At 38.4% G+C, this 17,943-nt stretch overlaps 1 protein-coding gene across 3 annotated transcripts in view; it reads left to right on the top strand.

Moving 5' to 3' along the window:
* DPP6 (dipeptidyl peptidase like 6) overlaps nt 1-17,943 on the top strand; it is a 1,325,443-nt gene that overhangs the window by 1,204,946 nt on the left and 102,554 nt on the right. The window lies entirely within an intron of this gene.

The raw sequence follows: 17,943 nt of genomic DNA, 5'->3' as shown, positions 1-17,943 counted from the left end.
AAAATAGGGTACCAAGGCAAAGGGGGGAGGTCAGGTGGGAAGGGAAAGGAGTAAGGAGATCATGCAGAAGTGCATCATGTATCAGGCACTGTAGTAGGCTCTATTACAAATATCTCCTTTGATTTTTACAATAACCCTGGGAGGTAGGTGCTATTATTGTCACCATATTACAGTTGAGGAAACTGAAGTAAACCAAGGGACTGATGTGAGAAGGATCTAATTGCCCTCCATTATGTTAGCCACAAAAGACAAGCCCCCTACCACTACTAGTTAGAAGTGATGATGGAGAGTAGAAACAGATGATTATTTAGAACGTCTCAAAATCTTATAATAATGAGTAATTGAGGTATAGCTATCATTTATAATTAAACTCTATTTTTAAATTTCTATTTATTACTGATTTTTACTAAAAGCCAACTCCCTAAATTTTTTATATATGTACAGAGGACATGATATTTGCTATTAGCACACATCCTGTCCAGTCACTTCCAATAACTCTGTAAAGGAACATTTGAGTAAACACCAATCCATTCATTTATATTTCATTAACAGATCTTTCCACGGTGCAGTGATGTTTTATTTTAACATTTCCTACCCTCTACAACTCTAACCTTGGCTATAATTTCTTATTTGTTCTTTTGAGTACCCAGTTTACAGGTGAGAGTATTAATTAAGCAATAAAAGACATTAGAAAGCCCCATTCCTTGATTAAAGATCATAGAATATAAGACCTCGAAAGAATTTTGAGAGTCACTTGGCTTATCCTTGTCATCTGGCAAATTTTCATTAGGAAGGGAGGAAAGGGAAGGATATATATTCTAAAGCCTCAAATATAGTAGTTTTAACTGAGGACAGAAGACGTTATCCAAGAAAACATAATTTTCCATTTGCAGATAAAGCAAACTAAATATTGCATTTTTACAACCTAGTCTTTTTTTTTAATAGAACTAAATACCCCTCACCTCAAGGTTTGCATTCTGATCTAAATTCTTAAGGAAAAAATTTCATTATTTAGATATTGTTTTTTATTAAATATACAGTTATTGCATCTATAGAGCAAATGAACAGGTAACACAGCACATAAAGAAGACCTAAAACAAAGAAGTATCAGATAGCATCTCCCTCTTGGCTTAGACTCATGGATCTTCAGAGCCAGAAGGATCTTTGACAAGATATTTGGTCTAACCTTGTCCTCAGATAGCCCTATAGTATAGGGGCAGGCTGAGAGGGGAGGGGAACAGCAGTATATGGATACTCGGAATGCCAACAGCTACTAAAGCTACAATATTGGCAGGAGAATAATGTTTATATAATTCTTTGGAGTTCACAAATCATTTTGCATGTTTTATCTCAATTGATATATTTGATAAAATCTCATTGACTGATTACCGTCATGATGGAATGACCTCTCATTTTTACATTTTCTACCCTGTATCCTTTTAGGCTTAACCTTCTTTGTTCATTCTTCTCTATGAGCGACTTTAATTTTTAAAAAATAATATTTTATTTTCCCCAATTACATGTAAAAACAATTTTTAACATTTGTTGGGTTTTTTAAAGTTTTGAGTTCCAAAGTCTATCCTTCCCACCTTCCTCCCCAATTCCTTTCCTGAGAGAGTAAACAATCTGATGCAGGTCATGCTTGGAGTCACTTTAATTTTGCAACTAGTTCACTCTAAAAGGTAGCTGGTAGGGCAATGGTTAGAGTATTCCTCTTGGAGTCAGGAAGACCTGTGTTCAAATCTAGGCTCAGACACTTACCAGCCATGTAACTCTGGGAAAATCTTTTAGCCTTCTGTTTGTCTCAGTTTCTTCAACTGTAAAATAGAGATAGCAATGCTATATATGATAAAGACCAATATGTACATAAAGAATGTTATTCATAGACCATAAAACATTCCATCTCTTCAATCCCCCCTCCACCTTCTCTCTCTGTCTCTCTCTCTCTCTCCCCCCTTCTTTCCTGTCTCCCCTCTCTGCTCTTCTCTCTCTCTTACTGTTTCCTTCCTCTCCTTTTTTCTCTCTCTCTCTGTTTCACATACACACAAACACACTCATATATTTTACATACATTTTTCATATATTCATATATGTTCATATATTTAGAGTTGGAAAATACTTCAGAGGCCATCTAGTCTAATCCCTTTATTTTGCATATGAGGAAACTGAGGCCCAAAGTATTGAAGTGACTTGCCTCAGGCCTAGCTTATCCCTGAAGTCTCCTCCATTTCTTGCATTTTATGGTAAAGCCTTCCCAAAGGTCAGTCTGGCAATTCTAGCAAGAGGATCCCTCCTTTTCCTCTGTTTCAGTCTTCTCTTTTCATTAAGTTTTCTAAATATTTGAAGTGTTACATCAGGCTGAGGCTTTTTTCTTTTCCAAATGCTATATCTGTGATAGCATTCAGTCTGAGGCTCTTTAACATTTCCCATCATGCCACTGCAAATGAAAGCCATGGTATTCTGCTTCAGATGTCTTGGGGCCAAATTGAGCCTAATGGTGACGTGGATGCTATGTAACTTTGTGCAAGATTTGTGAGTCTCCAGCCAAATCCACCATGCACTGTAGCCCCCAAGCAACTGAACCGAAGATTCCAATTTACATGATTTAAGTTTCACTTTCACAGCATCAATTTGGGGACATTAGATCCTTCTTCTCTTGAAACTATATCCCAGGAACATGATTTATTCTCTTCCTAGCTTGTCAGAAAAACCTCATCAATCCTGTTTCTAAGAAACCTCTGCACACCATCAGAAATGGGAGCAGTTCATGAATCAGAAGAAAGCCGCATCCCTTCTTAAAACATGGCTCAATTCAAAGCTGCTTTCACTGAACCCCTGGAATCCTCCTTATGTGTCCTTTGGGGAAGGGGAGGGCATAGTCTGTGTTTCAGGAAGTGTCTCAAGCTTCAGACTTCAAACTCCCGGGATGGTCACAAACTGTCCTTTCTAGAGATGGCAGCTAGTGACATCAAAATAGAACCGGCAGACTAAAAGATCCCTAAGATCTCTTCCAGCTCTAAATCTATGATAATCAGTCTAAACAGGCACTCAATCCATCCTGGATGGGTCATAAACTGCCTGCTACCTTGGATTCAGGGAGAGCTCAGTAGGAACTCTACCTCTGATGTTTAACTCAAAGAATTTAACCTTCTGAGTCTCACTTTCTTTGTCTGTAAAATGGGGATAAAAATGCCTCCTTCTCAACATTGTTGTGAAGCTCAAATGCAATATATACATATATTATGCATGCATATGTGCATATATCTGTGTATATGCATATATGTGAAAGAAATCGTAAGGTGATGTAAATACGCCAGTTATTATTACTGTTACTGTCTCAATCTAGAATCTCTCCTAGTCCACTCATTGTCATTCCTATCCTTTTTCAATATCACCTGTGATCACAATAGCCACCAGAGTCATCATCTTCACAATCAGCAACGCTGTAGTAGGGAAAAATAAAGGGTACTGGGTTTGGAGCCAAGAGAGCTGTGTTCAAATCCAAGTATTCTTCCTTCCTCTGTCTCGGATAATGAGGGGCAAAGTGCTTGATGTCTCTAAGTTTGTTTTCTCCTCTGTAAAATGGGAGTAGCTACACTTGCCCCTCCCACTTCTCAGAGCTGTTTCCTGGAAAGCTCTTGTGAAAGGATTATTGATTATCACATTGTTGTTATCTTCTAAAAGGGTTTGTTGTTATTTTGATCTATACTTTATGACAGTCCTCTGGCAGAAAGGAGTCCCTCCTGGCAGAATATAGGACTCCTTTATTGATCTTTGCTTTCTACATCTAGACTCACAGTGCTGTTCTCCCCCAGTGTAGGTGAATCTGTCAATAGGTTAAGTCCTTGTCCAAGTACCTAATTTATGTCTAAGACAAGGCCCATGGACAAGCCAAAGAAGCTGAGGTAAACAGCCCTTTAATAAGTTTGGATGCTGAGAATAATATATAAAACAATAGAAATCAATTCAATACAAAACTTTATTGTAAATAATAGGGAAGAGAGGGAAAGAGAGAGAGGAAAAAGGACATGATATACAAACCAGTCATTCACACTATCAGAGATTGTAATTCAGGCAAGGACAGTACTTTATTGGGGAGCAGAGGCCATCCATTCAGGAAGAAGAGAGTGTGTCATCAGGAAGGTGTGATCCCCATGGAAGGCAGGTCCCAAGTGTCCCTCTGAGAGTAGGGTTGTTATACTCTGATTTCGGGTGGCCTCCTTTAGAGATAGACAATTTGCATCTCAGAGCTCAGGGTCAGTTTTGGGGGATTTGCAAAACAGGAAGTAAAGCAAACTGATGATAGACTAAATTTGAGGGACAAGGCTGTACTAACCTTTGAAAAGTACTACTATTGTCAGTATTTTTCCATGAGTGCATTCTGTAAGCTTACAGCCTCCCATAAGGGGATAAATACCACCAGGCATAATCTTGCAACAATAGTTTCAATACATAGATTCTATAAGATCTCTCCTTTGAGGAGAGATCTCATGACCACCAAGCCCAGTCTGATAAGAATCAGACAGAAAACTGCTGCCATCTGGGTAGGGGAAGCTGCATACCAGATTTCTCCATAAGTGACCCAAGGGTGTAGATGAAGTGACCTAGATTCCAGCTACCAAAAAAAAAAGGATCCAATTTGGTGACTAAGACGTATTACTCGTAGCCTCAGTTTCCTCATCTATATATAGTGACTAGGATCCAATGCCAGAAGATGCTATGAGAATCAGCCATCTTGTTTGCTCTTCCCTGACAGGAGGTCAAGGTAGCCTTACCTCTGCCCCTGCATGAACAGCACTAGATTCCAAGTCTATCTGGACATATGTGCTTGTTCCTCCATCCATCAGATCACTACTCTCTCTTGCCTTTACTTTGTAACTATTCCCATTTGTCCTTCTGTGCTTCTACCACCAAAAATTGCTGAATCCTAGGAGCAACGTAAACATAGGCAGGTTAACATCAAAGCCCTAGCTATGTGCATCACAGTCAATCCTGATTCCAATGCTTTTAGAAGGAAAAGCAACAACAACCATGACCAAAAATGTCTAGTTAGTGTCTGTGAACATACCTGCCTGCTAGCATTGTCTGTTTCATGTGTCTAGGTCACAGGGAACAGCTCTCTGATGGAGAGCATCCCCTAGAAGTTAGGAGCTATCTTTAATGCACACAGTACCTGTGGGAAGCTGGGTTTCTCACTTACCACTCACAGACACAGAGAAAGACTCTTTTCTCTCTCCCATCCTTCTTCCTTCCTTTACCTTGAAAGTATCCCCCATTTTCCTGCCTTTTGCACTCACCCCTGCAGAAACCACTAGCACTCATCCCAAAAGCCTTAACTGGAGATGTAGTACAAGAAGAAAAGTAAGATTTTGAGTTATCAAATTTGTTGCACTTATTGTTGAGTCATTTTTCAATCGTGTCTGACTCTTTGTGAGCCCATTCGGGCTTTTCTTGGCAAAGATGCTGGAGTGATTTGCCATTTCCTTCTCCAGTTCATTTTATAAATGAGGCAACTGAGGCCAGATTTGAACTCATGAAAATGAATCTTCCTGACTCCAGACCCTGCCCACTATCCATTATGGCACCACCTAGCTACCCTACCTGCCTTGTATTGTTGCACATACAATGAGATATTTGCATTTGATTTCTAAGGTCCCTTCTAGCTCTGACATTCTATGATTGTATAATTCTAGGCAATCAAACCAGAATTTCCTAGATTATAAGATCTGTAAAAGTATAAATGGTCTCTTAAATATCTTCACATCTCTTCTAGCATCTAGTAGCATCTTGCACAAAGTAGACAGTAAATTGTTGTGAGTGAGTGATTAAATGAAACCAGATACTGCTACAAACTACTCTACGGTACTTTGCATGAAATAACTCATTCTGATCCCTTTCTAAGGAATAGTTTTTGTGAGATTTTACGTCTTCAGTTTCTACCTAAATCTCATGCTAAATCAGTGGGTAGCCTTAGAGGCAAGAAAAGAAAACATGCCAAATGTATTCTCACTGGGGTTAGATATCATTAATTTAGCCCACCAAAGAGAAAGTCAATTCCCCCAAATAGGGTTTAACCTGCAAAAAATAGATGATTCTTTGGTCTGGCCAGCCTTCAGCCCTCTGGATATATCTTACACTGAGTTTCCAAAGCATTGACCTGGGCTGCCCATTATTATTGGACACCTTGGCACTATTAAGCTTATATTATTCAAGGGAATATCTAAAACAGTGTTTGCAGCACCTCTGAGGATTGCTGAGTGGGGAAGTCTGTTAAATATTTCAGACACATTTATCTCTGTGGGGTGGTATATACCACGAATGATGTGAGTTTGCAGACAGAATTTGTTTTTGTTTAAAGGTATTTTTGGTAGCAAACACATATTATCCATGGAAATTAAAACAAATACTTCAGAAAGTAGATTTCAGTAGGCCTAGAAACCAGTAGCAAAGGATCTCAGGTCATGAACAAACATATCATAAGAAGACTGATTATAGTTTAACCACCAAATAACTCCAGTAGAAGAAGGCTCCTTTTTTCCCCTGTTCTTCCCAGTTCAGGGCATAGTTGAGTGCTGCTGGTTCCTATCCATCCATTAATCTGCAAGTATTTATTAACTACCTTATTCATTAAGTGTTAAGTGCTACCAGTGCCAGGTGCTGTCCTGGGTGGTGTGATATCATTATTTTTTCTTAAGTGATACGCCCACTTCAAAGCCATGATCTGTCCTTGGGTTTTCAATCTGATTCAATAAATAAAATGAACTTCAGTAAATACTAATGTCTTACATTCATGCCTTCCTTTCCATTTCCACTGCCACCAATCTAATTCAGGTTCTTATTATAACTCAAGTAGACTAGTGAAATAACCTCTAAGTGGCTTCCTCAGCTCCAGTCTTTCTGCTAATGCAATCCCTTTCGCACAATACTGCCAGATGAATGTTCCCAAAGCACAGCTATGCTTACTTTCACTCCAATGATAAATAAAGTTGAAGCTCTTTACCTTGACATTTAAGGCCCTCTACAGTCTGACCCCAGACTATCTTTCCACACTTATCTTCCCACTTCCAGCCAAGTTGGACTGCATACTATTTCTTTCTGACCTCTTCAAGCCATCTTCTTTACCTAGAATACACCAACTCCTGTGTCCCTATCTCTTCCTCTTAATCCTATGCATTTTCAAGACTTCATTCAAATGTCACCTTCTCCATGAAGCCGTTCCCATCTCTTCCCCATTCCCCAAGCAGAAGAGTTGTGTTTGTCCCTTTCTGGGGGACATGATGATTTTCATGTTTCTCTTATCTTCTCTAATCTTATCTCTCCTACTACTTATAAGCTCCTTGAGGGCAGGAAACTTGTCAGGAGACAGCATACATATTTGCTGCTCAGTAAGTTTTTGTTGAATGAACATTGGTTAAGCAATAGAGGCAGCTGAAGGGCACCGTGGATAGAGGATTGGACTTAGAGGTGGGAAGATCTGAGGTCAAATCCTGCCTCACATTCCTTACCAGCTTGAGAACCTTGAGCAAGTCCTTTAATCTCTGTCAGCCTCGGTTTCCTCTCTTGTAAAATTACAGCACCTACTTCCCAGAGTTCATATGAGGTTCAAATGAGGTAACCTATGGATAATTTTGCAAACAGTGAAGTAGTAGCTATCAAGTATGTGCTATGTTGAAGGCATACTGGGAGGTTTCTACAAAGGGGGAGATATGGACCAGTGTCCTCAGGGACTTTACAAATCATGACCAGTAAATAACCACTCTTAGCCCCTCTAAATGATTACACTCAGGAGTCAGGCCTGAAGCAGTCAGTTAATTCTCTAGGTTTTTATTTTTTTTAAACATCCAGCAGTTAATTCAGCTGCCATATTTAGTATACTCTGAAAGGCACCCATCCGGAAGAAGGCTTAAAATATGCATTAAAAGATGGCTTTGCCATTACTCATATATGCATGCTTATAATCTACATGTATAAGAAGGGCTTTAGGTTTGACACCAAAATATTATAAATGAGGGAGGGAGAAGAAGTGAGGAAAACGAGGCCCAGTGTGCTTGCTAACAACCACATGGGCAAGAGGGGTGGATAGATTTAGATTGCATCATAGTTATTTGTGGACCTACTGCCTTAAGGACAAGAGCTGTATCTTGCTCTTTTTTACTCCATCTTGTACGAGAATGTTGTAAAAAGAGATTTCAAGTCAGAGATGCATTAGTGACTGGTTTCAAAAAGCGACCTCTAGGAAATGACTCAAGATGGGCTCGGCATGTACAATGAGACACTTTTTTTTTTAATAGTCAGTGAAGGAATTTGTTTTGCTTGAATATGCCTGTTTGTTACAAGGAACTTGTTTTTCTTTTTTTCCCTAATGGAGTGGCAGTGGGAGTGAGAAAGAAAATGGATTTCTGTTCTTTTAAAAAATACATTTAGAGAGGATTCTGGGAAGATGGCACCCTAGTCACAGGAACTTTTACCCCGGGGACTGTGAAGAATGTTGGGCCTCTGAGCCCAGAAGATGGAGGAAGCCTCTGCTAACAAGGAATGCCAGACCCAGCCATGTTGTGGAGAACCTGGTCAAGGATGAAAAGGAACCAGCACATGCCCTGTTAGTGCAGAAGCAGTGAGGCAGGGATGCTGCTTGCTGTGGACACTTACAGGAGGCTGGAGGTCCAGAGGCACCATTCCCCATACCCCAGGACTAGACATGATTACAAAAATTAAGTTACTACTACAAAAAAATGCACAGGCAAAGGAGAAAGAACTCAACGGTAGAGAATTACTATGGGAATAGAGAAAAGCACAGATCATCTTCAGAAGAAGATACTGAAGCAAAGAAACCCTCTTCTACCCCAAAGAGTAATGTCAAATGGTCACCTGCCCCAAAAGAATTCATAGAAGAATATATTTCAAAAAGACTTTAAAAACAAAATGAGAGAGACTGAGGGAAAACTAAAAAAAAATAAGAGCAATTCAAGAAAAACAAGAAGATTATGAAAAGAAAGTCAATCAATTAGAAAAGAAGATCCAGAATCTTATGAAAGAAAATGACTCCTTGAAAATCAGAATTGGCAAAGGGAAGCCAGTGAAGTTAAGAGAGATCAAAATACTATGAAACAAAATATAAAGAATCAAAAAGTAGAAGAAAATGTGAAACATCTCATAAGAAAAACAACTGATCTGGAGAACAGATCAAGGAGAGAAAACATGAGAATAATTGGACTACATGAAAGCTAGGATCAAAAAATGAATCTTAATACAGTAATACAAGAAATCATTAAAGAAAAATGTCCTGAAGCCTTAGAACAAGAGGAGAAAGTAGAAATAGAAAAAATACCATTGATCACCACCTGAAAGAGATCCTACGAAGAAAACCTACAGGAGTATTTTAGTCAAATTCCAAAATCTTTAGCTCAAGGATAAAATAAAAAGGAAAAAAAACAATTTAAATATGGTAGTGCCACAATTAGAAAAGCATAAGACCTAGCAACAGCAACGCTAAAAGATCGCAGGTCTTGGAACACTATGTATCAAAGAAAAAAAGAGCTGGGGTTCTGGCCGAAAGTGTCATACCCAGCAAAGTTAAGCGTAATCCTAAATGAAAAAAAAATGGACATTTAATGGTCAGACTTTGAGGACTTTGTAGGGAGAAAAATGAACTTAATAGAAAATTTGACATATGAGAGCCAAGAGAAATATAAGGGTCATACCAAAGGTATGTACCTAAGGTACAAGGAAATTCAGTAAGGACAGACTGTTCACCTTTTATGTATGTAAAATATAAAACATATATCTAAGATTGTAATTAGTACTGGGGTAGTTTGTAAGAAAGATGGGGTAAACTTGAGTATGATATGACTTTAAAACGTAAAACAGTTTAGGAACAGCTAAAATAAGTAATAATCTTATGCAAATGAGATGCCAGAGGAAGAACCAACACAGAGGAATTAGATAGGGGAGGAGGGTTGTCAATTCTGGTAACCTGCTTTCATCGGGAATGAGTTCAAGAGGGAACAATACATATCTATCTAGAAGAGTATAAAAAATCTTCTTAATTCAGAAAGAAGTAAAATGATGAGGGGATACGGAGCGGGGAGAGGATAAGGAAGAGATTGCTAGAGGAGAAGGTGAGGGAATAGTTCAAAGAGGGGGCATTAAAGGGGATTTAGATTTATGGGAATGGGAAGATAAGGGAGGGATCCTTGGAGGTGGGGGCAGGTTAAGTAATAAGAAGGCACGATGTGATGTAAAGTAGACGAGTCAGGAGGGATAGAAAATAAGAGATATGCACACACATAAAACAAAGATCAGGATCAGAGTTTGTTAGGGAAAGTATATGTTTACATATGTATGAATGTGCATATATGTATATGTGTATATTATCTATAAATATATCCATGTTTAGTTGTAGCTTTCTGATGTGGAGGGGAGGAAGAGAGAACACAGAACAAAGTAAAAAATGTGCAGCAGAGAACAGAAGGAAGGAAGCAAAGAAAAGATGGATAGCTCTAAACACAACATGCAGTTTTTATTATGAAGGCTTTCTTGAAATGGAAATTATTGCTATATATTTTGAATCCTCTCTTATGTTGTGATCTGCACAGGGATTTTTTTCTTCTCTTGTATTTCAGTTTAGGTTTTTTTCTTTTCTTATTGCATATTTAAGTTTTAGAAAAATAGAATAATAAAATTTAATTAGAAAGGCAAACAACAAATTCAGGCCCCTCCATAACACCTGATTAAGGAGAGCAAAATGTAATGGAGTCAGAAGGGATGGGTAGGAAGTCTAGCTTTTCTGGAGTGACTTTGGGGTATGATGCTGACAAGGCATTGGTTCTAGACTCAAAAGACCAGGATTCAAATAATGCCTCACATACCCTCCATGGGCCTCACTTTCCTGACCTGTAAAATGAGATGGTTGAACTAGATTGCCAAATTGCTAGACTAGGGTCTCTTCCATCTCTACATTTCTGATGTTATAATTATACCCAATAGAGAGAACTCAGTCAAATACTAGGTCTTAATTTCTTCACTTGTAAAATAATAGTTGGACTATCAAATCTCTAAAACCTCTTGTAGTTGTCACATTCTATACTTCATTTCCACAATTCTGTATTCTTGGGGCAACTAGGTTAGATCTCTGGGCCTGGGGTCAGGAAGACTCATCTTTCTGAGTTCAAATCTGGCCTCAGACACTTCCTAGCTATATTATCCTAGGCGCATCACCCTGTTTGTCTCAGTTTCCTCATCTGTAAAACAAGCTCAGGAAATGGCAAACCACTCCAGTATCTGTGCCAAATAAACCCCAAATGAGGTCACGAAGAGTCAGACATGACTATAAGACTGAACAACAACCAACATCTATGGTGTGTAGCCCTCCATAATGACAACTTCTCTCCACCGTTCTGTCCTTGAAACACTGCTTGATCCTGAATCATCAAAGGAAAATTTCATTTGGTTCAGTTAAGTGTAGGCATACCTTATTATATTTTTGTTCTCTGCAAACTAGTCATCCCTAGGTGGTAGAGATGGTAATTCTCTCATAATAAGAACTGTCAATTAACCAGAACACTTTCTCCAACACTTTTTTTTAAATAATAGGATTTAACTAATCATCTGGAATTTAGCTGATTTTGTAATTTGCTTTGATGCTAAGACTTCACAAGTTCTTTTTCTTATTCCTCTTCCTTTTTCCTTAAGACAGAGAAGAATCCAAAGTTCATTCATTCTTCCTCCCCCTCCCCAGAAGATATTAGTGGGAGCATTAGTAGTAAAGGGAAATATTGCCATCAGTAAGCAAGTATGCCACTTACCACCAGTGAACAGAAGGGAAAGGCACTAAAACCCTGTACTGCTGACATATTTTGGTCCAAAGCTATTTATTTCTTCTACCTCCATTACAGGCAGTAGGTGAGTTTTTGAGAGGGGTAGCTATCATATGACCTAGAATAACTGAGATGAGATTAATATGTTGCAAAGAATTCTAAACTCATTGTGTTGCAAATAGTTTTTACATTTTAGCTCTACAGAGAAATGGCTCATGGCCAACATCCAGTTACTGATGCTAATGTAGCAGAGGCACATCAGACAGATAAGCTATTGCCCTTACCTTTGGTTGCAAGCACCTTTTCCTCATAATTCTAAGAGCTGAGAGCTACCAGCAACAAAAGGAAATTTCCTTCTGGCTTCCACTGCCTCCCTACCTGCTATCTGTTGAAGGTAGAAATAAAATGGCCCACAGGTAGGCAGCCCAAGGGATGCACACACACACACACACACACACACACACACACACACACACACACACACACACACACACACACACACACACACACCATAGACATTGATATTCTTCAGTAAACAGAATGGTCAGTCTCTGAACTCTAGGAATCTGCTTCTTTTTTTGTTGTTGTGATAACAATCAGTAGTAACTGTGGCAACTTTTTATTTTTCTTTGTATCCCTGGTTCTTAGCATAGTACCCAGTGAATAGTAGGAACGTGATTTGACTGACATCAATTTTCTTTCTTTTTTAAAAAATTTATTTTATTTTTAATTTATGGAATAAAACAAGCATTTCCATAATGCAGTACAATGAAAAGAGGATTGCATATGACACTGCAAATCTACTATTCATGACTTGATATTCCTTTGAAATATACAAAATTATCATGTAAATTTCTTTTTTCATATCACTTTTCAAAGACTTAAAATTCACTAAAAATAGACTCACCGTTAAAGAAATATTAATGATAAATTAATTTTCTGGTAATTCAAAAGCCTCAGAAGAGACCAGGAAATGCCTTTCAGTAAGAGGTGGCATTTAGATTGAGCCTGTGAGGTAGCTAGGGATTCTAATAGATCTAAGTGAGAAAGGAATACATTTCAGGCATGAAGGACAGTTTGTACAAAGACCTGGAGGTGGGAGATGGACTATTGTCTCTGGTCAGTTTCATAGAACATAGATTGTCTGAGAGGAATTATGTGAGGTAGGCTTTAGCCAGACTGTGAGGGATTTTACATAACAAACAGAGGAGTTTAGATTGCTTTTATGATAAAATAGAACCTCTTCTGTCTGGCACTTAAAGCTCTTCACAGTCTGGTTCCAACCTCTCTTTGCAGACTGATCCCATATTACATCCCCCAGGCGATCCACGTTCCTGCCAAATTGACTTACTTGCAATTTCCCAAGCAGGACATCCTATTTCCTGACTCTATACCTTTGTACTGATTGTTTTCCATCTCTGCACTGTGTTCCTTTTTCACTTCTGCCTGTTAGAATTGTTAGCTCTTTTCATGACTCAGCTCACATGCTGCCTCCTGCACAAATCCTGTGCTGATGGCCCCAATTAGTGCCCTTCTCCCTCCCAAAAGAAAAATAATTACTTTGTGTGTCTTTTGTATTGACTTCTTGATACTTATGGTGAGAAAACATACATAAAACACTTTCTAAACCTTAAAAAAAAAAAACTATAGAAATACTAGTTAATATTGTTCCTCCATTACCCGCTGTAAAATGTCAGCTTCTTGAGGGCAGGCTTAATTTGATTCTTATGTTTTTGTCCCCTTTTGGCTTACCAGAGTACCTTGTAGACATTTGAATATGTACTAGTAGACCTCTAAAAGATGTTTGTGTGGCTAGATGGCATGGTGGGTAGAGCACTGTATCTAGAATCAGGAAGACCTGAGTTCAAATCCAGTCTTAGACACTACTGTATGACCCTGAGCAAGTCATTTAATCATGCCTGCCTCAGTTTCCTCAATTATAAAATGGGGATAATAACAGCACCTACCTTCCAGTGTTGTGAGGCTCAAATGAGATATTTATAAAGTACTTTATGCTTGAATTGCTATATAAATCCTAGCAAAAATAGCCAGAAGATAACATCTATAACAAGAGCATGAAATTTACAAGTCTACAATTTTCTTTGTTAAAATTACCATTTGCCAGACCAGATAGTGAGAATATTGTGCTTCCTAATTTTTTTTTTAATTCCACCTGTAGAGTCAACAAATGGAATCTATTTTTTTTTTTAGTAGAGTAGGCTTTTCTTGTTATTCCTTGTTGAGAAAGAGGGTGAAAGCAGAATTTAACTGTAATAAAGGATCCGTACCTATGTGTTCTCAGGATAGCCATATCTTTATTCCTGAGTATATGGAATTATGAAGCTTAGTTAATACTCCATATACCAAAATATGCATGAGAATACTATTTAATTGGTATCCTACATTCTATTCTGCCACATAGGTAGTAGTAAGCCTTAAGTGCAGAATTTGAACCCAGCACCACTGATCCCAGAACTTTTTAGTACTTCAAAGGTCAACTGTTTTGTCTATGCTAGTAACTCAGGACGCAACCACTCTTTATTTTAAAGAGCAGACTTCTAGAGTTCACTATAACAGAAGATGTACCATCACCTGATGGTCAGCCTTCTAATGCCAAAGCTTTCTGAACCTGGCTAGGATGATTAGCAGTTGGCAGAAAGCTTGCCACTAAGCCTATGCTGAATTCCTTTCCAGCTTGGTAAAATCTTGTAGAAAAGTGTTTGAGCTCACTGAGATAGCCTTTGGGAACCCAGAATGATCTCCACTCTCTGATAAGGCATCTAAGTTGGGCCTTCTTGGAAGGAAGGTTTAGTCCACCACTCACAAGCCTATATCCATAGAAAAATAAGGAGACACATCTGGCTACAGGATATATCTATTTCCAGATTCTGTTTTTTGCCCCCAAAAGGAGGCATTTGGCAGGTATTAAGTATCATCTGGATAATATGAAGCACTCGATGATAATGAAGCATGACAAACATGCAAAAAGCCTCCTCCTATGTGGTGGTTATCCATCACAAAGTCTGTGTGATTGCCAAATATGAATCCATGAACACATCTTGCCTCCCTACTAAGGATATCATTTGTTCAGAATAGACATGAAGGTGTGTTAGGTCTTGAAAGTGACTATAAAAAAAAATGTTTCCCCACAAGCTAATGTATAAAGGTCAGACCAATAAAAAATGATGAATGACTTGTAAAGAGGATTGTCTTTTTTTTCCTTCTCCTTTCTATAGTTCTTAGCAGGTTTTGTTGTTGTTCAGTCATTTCAGTCATGTCCAGCTCTTTGTGACCCTAATGAGAGTTTTCTTGAGAAAGAGTGGAGTGCTTTGCCATTTCCTTCTCCAGCCCATTTTACAGATCAGGACTCTTGGCAGGTATGAGTGTAAAAAGACAGAAGGACTAGATTGAAGTCCTAGCTCTTATTGGTTTGTGTGACCTTGGATTAGTCATTCTACTTCAAGGAACTTCTGTTCCCTTTTCTCTATAATGAGGATGCTCTATTTAACCTCACCCGGTAGCTGGGCAGCTAAGTGGTACAGAACACAAAGCCCTGAACCTGGAGTGAGGAAGACCTAAATTCAAATTTGACCTCACATACTCACTAGCTGCATGACCTTGGGTAAGTCACTTAACTGCTGCCTGCCTCACTTTCATCATCTATAAAATGGAGACAAAAATAAAGCAGCTGTCTCTCAGAGCTGTTGTGAAGGTAAAATGGAATATTTGCAATGTGCTTTGCAAATTTTAAGCATTAAGTTAACGATAGCCATTATGAGATGTGAAGATCCACTGAGAACATAGAGGTAAGCTTCTCTGTAAATATAAAGTAGTGTTTAAATGGAAGCTCTCATTAGGAAATTTCCAGATGTGTGGGAGTGGAGTGCTGTGAATACTAGATGTGTCAGTGATTTGCATGTATACTTTAAGAATCAATATATGCATCTATAGTGAGAATGACATTATACTACAGTGAATTTATAAGAATGACATACTCCATGCTCTGTTGTTCAAATACATATCAATTCAATGCAATATAACTTATTATGTGCAGAGTACCAGGGAAAAGGGATTCCAGGTTTTGATAAGATGCTCTGGCCTCTACCTTTGTAGAGATCTTATACCCTTCTCATAGTGTAAAATGGCCCCCACACAGGAAAGCATTGTAATGCATACTAAACATTAATTAATATGTGCTAAACATTTATTAATTAATATGTGAAGTCTGAGGGGGAAAGTTGTTACCAACATGAGATCAGGCAGCATTTGGATTGGACTTTAAAGGAGTTTAGTAGGTGAAGGTAGTGAGCAAAGATATTCTAGGCAAAGGAAAGGTTTGGAGGCAGGAACGTTCAGTGTTTAAGATCCAGAAAGCAGTCAGTCCAATTCAGCCAGATCATAGAGCATTTTAAGGAAAGTACCTGGAGGTAAGATTGGAAAAATTTAGAACTTTGAATGACAAGCAAGAGTTTGGGCTTTCATCTGTGGGCAGTAGTGCCCAGTGAAGATTCTTGAGTAGAGGCATGGCATTCGTCCTCTTGATTCTTCAGAGGGTAGTAGGTATTGTGCTAGATTTGAGTTTCGAATCCTGCTACTAGTGCTTATTAGCTTTGTGACCATGAGCAAGTCACTTCATCATCATTTTGAACTTCAATTTTCACATCTGTAAAATGGGGCTAATAATACATATAGCATTTATATCTTAATGATTTTTATGAGACTCAGTGAGATAATGGATTTTTTTTTTAATTTTAAGTATTCTATAAGCATCAGTTCATTAAACAGTCAATAGCTTCAACCCGAAACTTGCCATGGAACCCTGGAATGATTAGTGATAGAAGTGGTTAAGCTATGAATTTACATTATTTCTACCTGACAGCAGCACTAGAAAACCTACTTACATTACTTGAATATGTGTTTTTCCTTTTATACCCAACTTCTCACACACTGCCTTATGCTTTGGGGAGTCTAGAATATGGTTTTCTTCAGTGTAGGTAACTCCCGGTGCTCCACCAAATGCTTTCTAATTTATCAATCCTTCTTAAACTGTGGCAACCACAACTGAATGCATTACTCCAGGTGCAGACTGAAGCAGGGCAGAGTATGTAAGGACCATAATCCACAAGTTCCTGAAGGCTCTACCCATCTTAACGTAGCCCAAGGTCATCAGCTTTTTTGGCTACCATGTTGCACTGGTGATTCATACCCAGTGTGCAATCTGCTATACCCATCCCCTGTCTTTTCGTTTTCAGATAAACTGTTGCCTAATCAGGCCTTCTACATCCTTTTTTATGACATTGATGGTATTGAACCCAAGTGCAATTTCTGTTTTCCAAGCAAATCTTTGATATTATGGTTACCCTTATTTTTTAATGAAAGGTGAAACCATTGAAGTTTGAAGGTCTGTAGGGCATAGTAACTACCAAAAGGCCACACTTTGCCTGTGAGAGTCCTGTGTACAAAATATCCATATGACAAGACCAGGTGTGAAAGATTTTTCTAAAAGTTCTCTCAACCCCACAGCACACCCCCAAATTCATAGAAAGCAAAACCAGGCGTGAACAACCTTCTCCTGATTTTTCAACAGTAAATAGAGGGAATCTTGACATTTCATCATATTATTACTGTACTTCAACAAATCTGCAAAGATTTTTTTCCCTTTTTAATATAGTGTAGTATCAAGCAGTGTTCCTGCTTTTCCTCTCTCTGAAGGTTACCAAGATGATTTCTTTGCAGATTCTTGAAGCATTTTCAAAAAGCTTTGCCAAAAAAAGCTTCCAACACCCCACTGAGGAAGCAAAAGGACTCTGAAAACAGCATGAATGCATGATTCAGCACTCAGACAATCAGTTAATGCTGCCTTAAATTTCAAAACCAATTCAAAGATTTTTAATGTTGTACATGATTAAGGATGATGTTCCTATGATGTGTCCTTAGTCTCATTGGGAAGGCAGCTAGCTCTTTCTTTAAAGGGCTATATTATCCATTGGTCACTTCTAACTACCATGTGGAATGACTAACTTTGCTATGCCTGGGATGCTTTTGCCCATGACCTATAAATGGTGATCTTCTTTGCATCTGACTGCATTATGCCAGACTGCCCTATGGTTAACAACTATCTTGTACC

Source organism: Notamacropus eugenii, chromosome 3 (genome assembly GCF_028372415.1).
Source record: "Notamacropus eugenii isolate mMacEug1 chromosome 3, mMacEug1.pri_v2, whole genome shotgun sequence".
Taxonomy (NCBI): Eukaryota; Metazoa; Chordata; class Mammalia; order Diprotodontia; family Macropodidae; genus Notamacropus; species Notamacropus eugenii.
The sequence above is the reverse complement of the archived record's forward strand: the minus strand, read 5'-3'. Positions and strand labels throughout refer to the sequence as shown.